Raw genomic sequence first — 7880 nt, forward strand, 5'->3', positions numbered from 1 at the left:
ATCTTGATGCAAAACCCTGATCCTGTTTACAAATTTTTCTGGGCAACCTATTTTCATTAGAGTTAGCCACAGAGCATTTCGATTAACAGTATCGAATGCTTTGCTCAAATCAACAAAGCAATGGTATAGAGCAAGATTTTGTTCAATGCACTTTTCTTGTAATTGTCTGATAGTAAAGATACAATCAGCTGTGCCCCTGGAGGAACGAAAACCACATTGAGACTCAGACACTATATTTGGAACTATGAAGGTATTTAAACGTTCTAACAAAATGCGGGCAAGTACCTTTCCAACCACAGACAAAAGTGAAATCCCACGAAAATTACCATACAGATCCTTTGGCCCCGATTTATACAAGGAGATTAAAACGGCATCAATCCAGTCTTGAGGTACTTGCTCAGTTCTCCAACAGTGACAAATTAATATATTTAAGAGTTCAAACATTTTGTCACCCCCATATTTCAAGACTTCTGCACGGATTCCATCAGACCCTGGAGACTTATTGTTATTCAGCTTATTCACAGCTAAATAAAAGTCATTTAGAATTGGTTCAAATGCCATCTCTTCTATAACTGGAAGGTGTTCGATCTTTTCTATCGTTCTCATGTCAGTGGATGATGGTCTATTCAAAAGTGAAGAAAAATGTTCTACCCAGCGCTTATGAATAGAAGCGATGTCAGTCAGAAGCAAACGTCCATTTGCTGTTCTCACTGGAGCTATTTAAGAAATTTTGGGCCATATACCTCCTTAACATAAGAGTACAAACCCTTGACATCATTTCTATCAGCTGCTTCTTGTGCTCCTTTTGCCCTATCATTCCATCATTTCTGTTTAATTTTCCTTAGGGCAGTCTGCACTTTCCTTTTCAGCTTTCTGTAAGCTTCGTTTGAGATGGGGTTCAAGGACTGAGAAAGAAGTTTTGTTTTTCTAAAAGTAGATCGTGAATTATTTCTGCTGATCTATCTGAGAACCAGTCACTGAACTTACATGATTAAAATCCCAGACGAACTTCCAGCCTGAAATACTTTTGTTTTGAAATCTTCCCATTGATTGTTTGGGTCAAGATTGATACTTTCTATAGCATCTTGGAATCTTTGCAAGTTGCTTAATAATTTAAAGTTTACAACATTTAACTTTTTGGGTACCTTAGGACTAGACTGTCGATTTTTAGGCATTATCGAAAAACCTATTTTTCCACGCCCTAGACAATGGTCAGTCCAGCTCTCTGCTCCTCTCATGGCCTGAACGCTAGAAACGTCTTTCATATCGCGTTTTCTGATCAGAATATAATCTAGGAGATGCCAGTGCTTAGACCTTGGGTGCATCCAGATGGTTTTGTATTAATTTTTCTGCTTAAACAGTGCTGGTGACAACCAGATTATTCTCAGTACAAAACGTCAAAAGAGCTACTCCATTTTTATTACATTTCCCAATCCCACGTCGACCTAAAACAGGCCATGAAACATAGTCCTTTCCAACTCTTGCATTGAAATCTCCCAAAATAACCAGCTTGCCATAAAGTGGTTCTTTCCTCAATAATTGTGCTAGACCATCATAAAACTGTCCCACAGTTTCATCAGAATGGGACATTGTTGGTGCATAAATACTGACAACGGTAAGAAACCTACCTTTTGTCAGTTTGATACGGCAGCATGACATGGTCCGTTCAGATATACCACTTGGAAGCTCTACAATAGAGGATAGTAATGTATTCTTGAGAGCAAACCCAACACCAGATTACCTTCGCTGACCCTTAGGTAGGCCTCTCCAAAAGATATTACCTCCATAAGTAGGTTCATTTACTTGACCCTCACCTAATAGGTGAGTTTCATAGAGCGTAACTATATCAAGGGAATGTTTCTTAAGCTCACATGCAATAAGTTTAGTACGTCTTTTTGGTCTCTTGTTGAAATTATCATCAAGAAGTGTGCGCACATTGCAACAGCCAAAATTCAAAAGATGTTTATTTTTTATTTACATACGTACAAGTTCATGTTATACCTGTAATTATTGGGGCCCTGAGATATATAACACACTGCCTAAATACCAGTCTTGAGAAATTAGGCTTCTCAAAACTAAAAAAGAGAAAGCTAATTCGAAAACTACAGATCCAATTCGTCACTGGGACTGTAAAAATCTGTAAAGCTTTCCAGAAGTTTATCATTTACATATATATGAGCATGTCTAGATCTGTAACTATATGCATGAGAATACATACATAAAATATACAAATCTGCACATACATACATACATACATACATACATACATACATACATACATACATACATGCATACATACATACATAAATACATGCACGCATGCATGCATACATACATACATACATACATACATACATACATACATACATACATACCTGCCTCAACAAAACTTAGCGGCGGAATCATTGTAAATATTTGCTCTTTATTGATGATTTGAATATGTTTAAATATCTAACTTGCCCTTTATGCTTGATGTCTATGCAGTCGTCTGATGAAAATGGCTTTCTTTGTAATGATGTAATGCTTTCATTGATCAATTAAATGAGTTGCTCGAAACGGCCGGAATGAATTGACTCTTACACATCTTTGTTACTCGTTTATATTTTACTCACCTTCCCTGGAATCTGCACTTCGGAAGTATTTGGAAAGTATTTTTATGTAAAGTAATGCCTGAACAAACAAGAGCGGATTTATTCACTAAGTTGGGTCGTGCCATCAGCATACACTGCAAAAAATTATATGTAGAGTTTGATACTCACGTAATATTGTTTGAGTGTGCAAATAAGTTCGTCCTAACAAGGTACCTAATTCAACTGAATCTAAATTACACACACTCAAACATACATACACACGCACATACACACACAAACGCACACACACACGCACACACACGCACACACACACACACGCGCACACACACACACACACACACACACACACACACACACACACATATATATATATATATATATATATATATATATATATACTCTTTACTTGTTTCAGTCATTTGACTGTGGCCATGCTGGAGCACCGCCTTTAGTCGAGCAAATCGACCCCAGGACTTATTCTTTGGATGCCTAGTACTTATTCTATCGGCCTCTTTTGCCGAACCGCTAAGTTACGGGGACGTAAACACACCACCATCGGTTGTCAAGCGATGTTGGGGGGACAAACACAGACACACAAACATATACACACACATACATATATATATATATACATATATACGACAGGCTTCTTTCAGTTTCCATCTACCAAATCCACTCACAAGGCTTTGGTCGGCCCGAGGCTATAGTAGAAGACACTTGCCCAAGGTGCCACGCAGTGGGACTGAACCCAGAACCATGTGGTTGGTAAGCAAGCTACTTACCACACAGCCACTCATGCGCCTATATATATATATATATATATATATATATATATATATATATATATATATATATATATATATATATATATATATATATATATATGTATATATATATATATGTATGTGTGTGTATATGTTTGTGTGTCTGTGTTTGTCCCCCCAACATCGCTTGACAACCGATGGTGGTGTGTTTACGTCCCCGTAACTTAGCGGTTCGGCAAAAGAGGCCGATAGAATAAGTACTAGGCATCCAAAGAATAAGTCCTGGGGTCGATTTGCTCGACTAAAGGCGGTGCTCCAGCATGGCCACAGTCAAATGACTGAAACAAGTAAAGAGTATATATATATATATATATATATATATATATATATATATATATATATATGTGTGTGTGTGTGTGTGTGTGTGTGTGTGTGTGTGTGTGTGTGTGTGTGTGTGTGTGTGTGTGTGTGTGTGTGTGTGTGTGCGCGTGTGTGTGTGTGCGTGTGTGTGCGTGTGTGTGTGCGTTTGTGTGTGTATGTGCGTGTGTATGTATGTTTGAGTGTGTGTAATTTAGATTCAGTTGAATTAGGTACCTTGTTAGGACGAACTTATTTGCACACTCAAACAATATTACGTGAGTATCAAACTCTACATATATATATATATATATATATATATATATATATATATATATATATATATATATATATATATATATATATATATATATATATATATATATATATATATATATATTATTAAGTAAGTGCTGTTTCGAGTCCTAGAAAACATTGAACCAGTTGCCCGGTTGGTTTCTGCGATGTATAAGTGATTGAGACCACTGGATTCCCTCTACACGGGACGCTGGTACGTTTCATAACTACTCATTTACATCTGAGTGGACTGAACAACGTGAAATGAAGCGTTTGGTTCAAGAACACAACGCACCATCCGGTCATAGAATCGAAACCATGATCTTAGATCGTGAGTGCAATACCCTGAACTGTAGGCTACGCACCTACACCATGTATACATACATACACACATACATACATACATACATACATACATACATACATACATACATACATATATGTACACCCACACATAAGTGTATACATACATACATACATACATACATACAATGGTGGTGTAAAATGTACTAATACTGCTACAATATGAATCAGGTTTTTCCTTTTCAGAAGTAAATCTTTAACATCCATTCATCTCCTTCGTCTTCATTTCATTTATTCAATAGTAGAGTTATCCTTTAAACTGTAAACGCCTGATCGGTTAAATGAAGTGTTAATATCATAGCGCTGTTCATGTACCGTAAAGTTTCCTCTCTACAACTTCTAAGGAAGTTCTCTTCTGCCAAATATAGTTAGATTGTTTTGGGATTTCTTTTGAACATTCAAGCCCGTGTTCGGGTTTCCGGTAAGTGAAAAAGTACAGTTTGGTCTGCTATCTCACTGAAGTCATATGAAGGACAATAATCTTTATGAAATATACATTTCATTGGTGGAATACGTAGAAATCGGGAGGATATACATGAATGAATCTAGATATATATCACACACATAAGAGCATACATATCTACATAGACAGACACATACATATATACACAGACCGGCACATAAACGCCTCCACGCACATATTTGTATACATACGTTCGTATGTGTGTGTGTGTGTATGTGTGTGTGTGTGTGTGAGTGAGTGTGTGTGAAAATGTATGCATATATATATATATATATATATATATATATATATATATATATATATATATATACATACATAAACATATGTATGTATGTATTGGGTGTATTTCGCAATCGATAGTTTCAGATTCAAACCCTTTGCACGGCACCTGCATATGTTAAGTAAATCTTTCTGTATAAAATTTAGCCGATAGAAATATTGTAGGGTTACGTACACGCATGCACACGCACTCACACCGTGCGCGCGCACACACAGAGTTTATATAGGCAAATCCAATAGTTTCCAAAGCGTACAAACTCTAATTCAGGCAAGTCCAACTGGGTGAACAGGTAGGATTCCTTGTTCAGATGGCAGATGTTTTGGGGGTAAACATTCTGTATGTTTGTGTGCGTTTATTTTGGTGTACTTTGCAAGACTACATGCCACGAGCAAAGCATATTTCTAGCGTTCGATTACGTTCTGATTATAAAATATGTCAGAATGCTTGTTGAATCTTAATTCAAAGGGGTTTTCAATTACAGCAATGTATAACATAAGTTGTTAGATCCTACGGTATCTGGTTGTATGATACCTTCAAGTTTACAGTTAGAATCTAATGGATAGATTTATGCAAGTGCTGCTGATGTCGCTGGAGTTTGGTTTAACCTAGTGTAGACTGACGACATTTGACAAACTTCTGCGCAAAAATACTATTTTGAAATAATTTTTATTAAATATTTGTCGTATATATTTTCTGGTGGAAATACTTATTTAACACACACACGCGAACACAAACACACACACACATACACACACACACACACACACACATACATATATACATACATATATATATATATATATATATATATATATATATATATATATATATATATATATATATATATATATATATATATATATATATATATATATATATATATATATATATATATATATGGGAGAATATACAAATAATAACAACAGACGAGGACAGGTGGTGTAAATAACAAAAGGATATATTAGTATGACGCTCGGGAATACGGAAAGTCTTTGACGTTTCGAGCTACGCTCTTCAACAGAAAGAATACGGAGACAAGGAGAAAAACACGGAGAAAAAAAATTGAATAGTGTTCAGTCAACGGTCAATCATAATAATGTCAAATATATATACACATATATATATATTTGACAGGAAGGACAACAAAAGAAAGAAAGAGACCTCGATATTACGCAAACAGGAATTTATCTGTAAAAATATGGCTACTGAATAAGTGTCACATATGTTTACATATATATATATATATATATATAATTTAATCATGCCAAGGACTTATAACCCTTTAATGGATGTTTGAATCCAAGTTCTCCGGTCTATACAGATGTTCAGTGAAAAACTAAATACGTTTTGTATTGATGTATATGGGTATTTAAAATATTTATGAATGATAAAAGGAAGAAAATGGACAATTGATATATAGACATCACTTTATTCAAAGACATTCAAAACAATATATGAAATTCTTATCCCTACAGCTATTTCCATATGAATTAATTCAATTAGAGAAATTAAATTAAATTTCATCATGGAAGAATTTCCAGAAATGAGTTACATTTTAACGTGTTCGTCGACCCTTGACAGACTCAGATGTGCGCGTTTTTGGTAATGTATGCATTAAAAAAACCGTTATGAGTATATACATACATACATACATACATATATATATATATATATATATATATATATATATATATATATACATACATACATATATATATATATATACATACATACATATATATATATATATATATATATATATATATATATATATATATATATATATATATATATATATATATATATATATATATATATATATAACAAATACGTATGATATAGTTGTGCGCGTAACAAATACTGCTAATTAATTATCATATTATAGTATTGCGTCATCCATACTTGTGTACAATAGTTATGGTCAATACAACTATGTAAACAAAAGAAACTTAAACGTTACCACATACAACTGATAAAATTTTTTTATATAAAACTAAGATTACTAAAACTACTAAATTAAATTGATTGGACATGGAAACGGCTGTAGGGATAAGAATTTCCTATTATATTGTTTTGAATATCTTTGAATGAACTGATGTTTATATGTCAGTTTCTCCATTATCTTCTTTTTTTTTAATTCATATATATATATATATATATATATATATATATATATATATATATATATATATATATATATATATACATATATGTATATACATACATATATACATATATACAAATATATACATATATACAAATATATACATATATATACATATATATATGTATGTATATATCGTAGAATGTCTATACTCACAACAGGAGCAAAATATATATACATGCACACATGCAAACACACATGAAGAGCTATGACGGAGCTAAGGTCACTTCCCTTGTCCGATTATTTGTCCTAGATACTCTTAGGAAGTGCACACACACCTAATGTTCGGCTCTGTATAGGAATTATGGTGCGGCGATCTTAAGCATATGAACAGCCACGCCATGGTCAAATTCAGGAAGGATCTCATAAACATCTTCAGTAACTTTGGCCTATCTTTGAGTGTCACCACTAATTTGACAATGGCCAAATTCTTCAATGTACTGAAATGACAGAAAGTCCACTGAATCTTCAACCACCATCATCATTACTACCACGCCCACCAGCTATAATTAGAGACCTAGTCACATGCATTAGTAAAAGAATCTACAAGCAGAGCTTTTCTTTCACTATAACGAGACATTAGTGCAGAGTGAATTCACTG

Source organism: Octopus bimaculoides, chromosome 5 (assembly GCF_046866305.1).
Source record: "Octopus bimaculoides isolate indiv1 chromosome 5, ASM4686630v1, whole genome shotgun sequence".
Taxonomy (NCBI): Eukaryota; Metazoa; Mollusca; class Cephalopoda; order Octopoda; family Octopodidae; genus Octopus; species Octopus bimaculoides.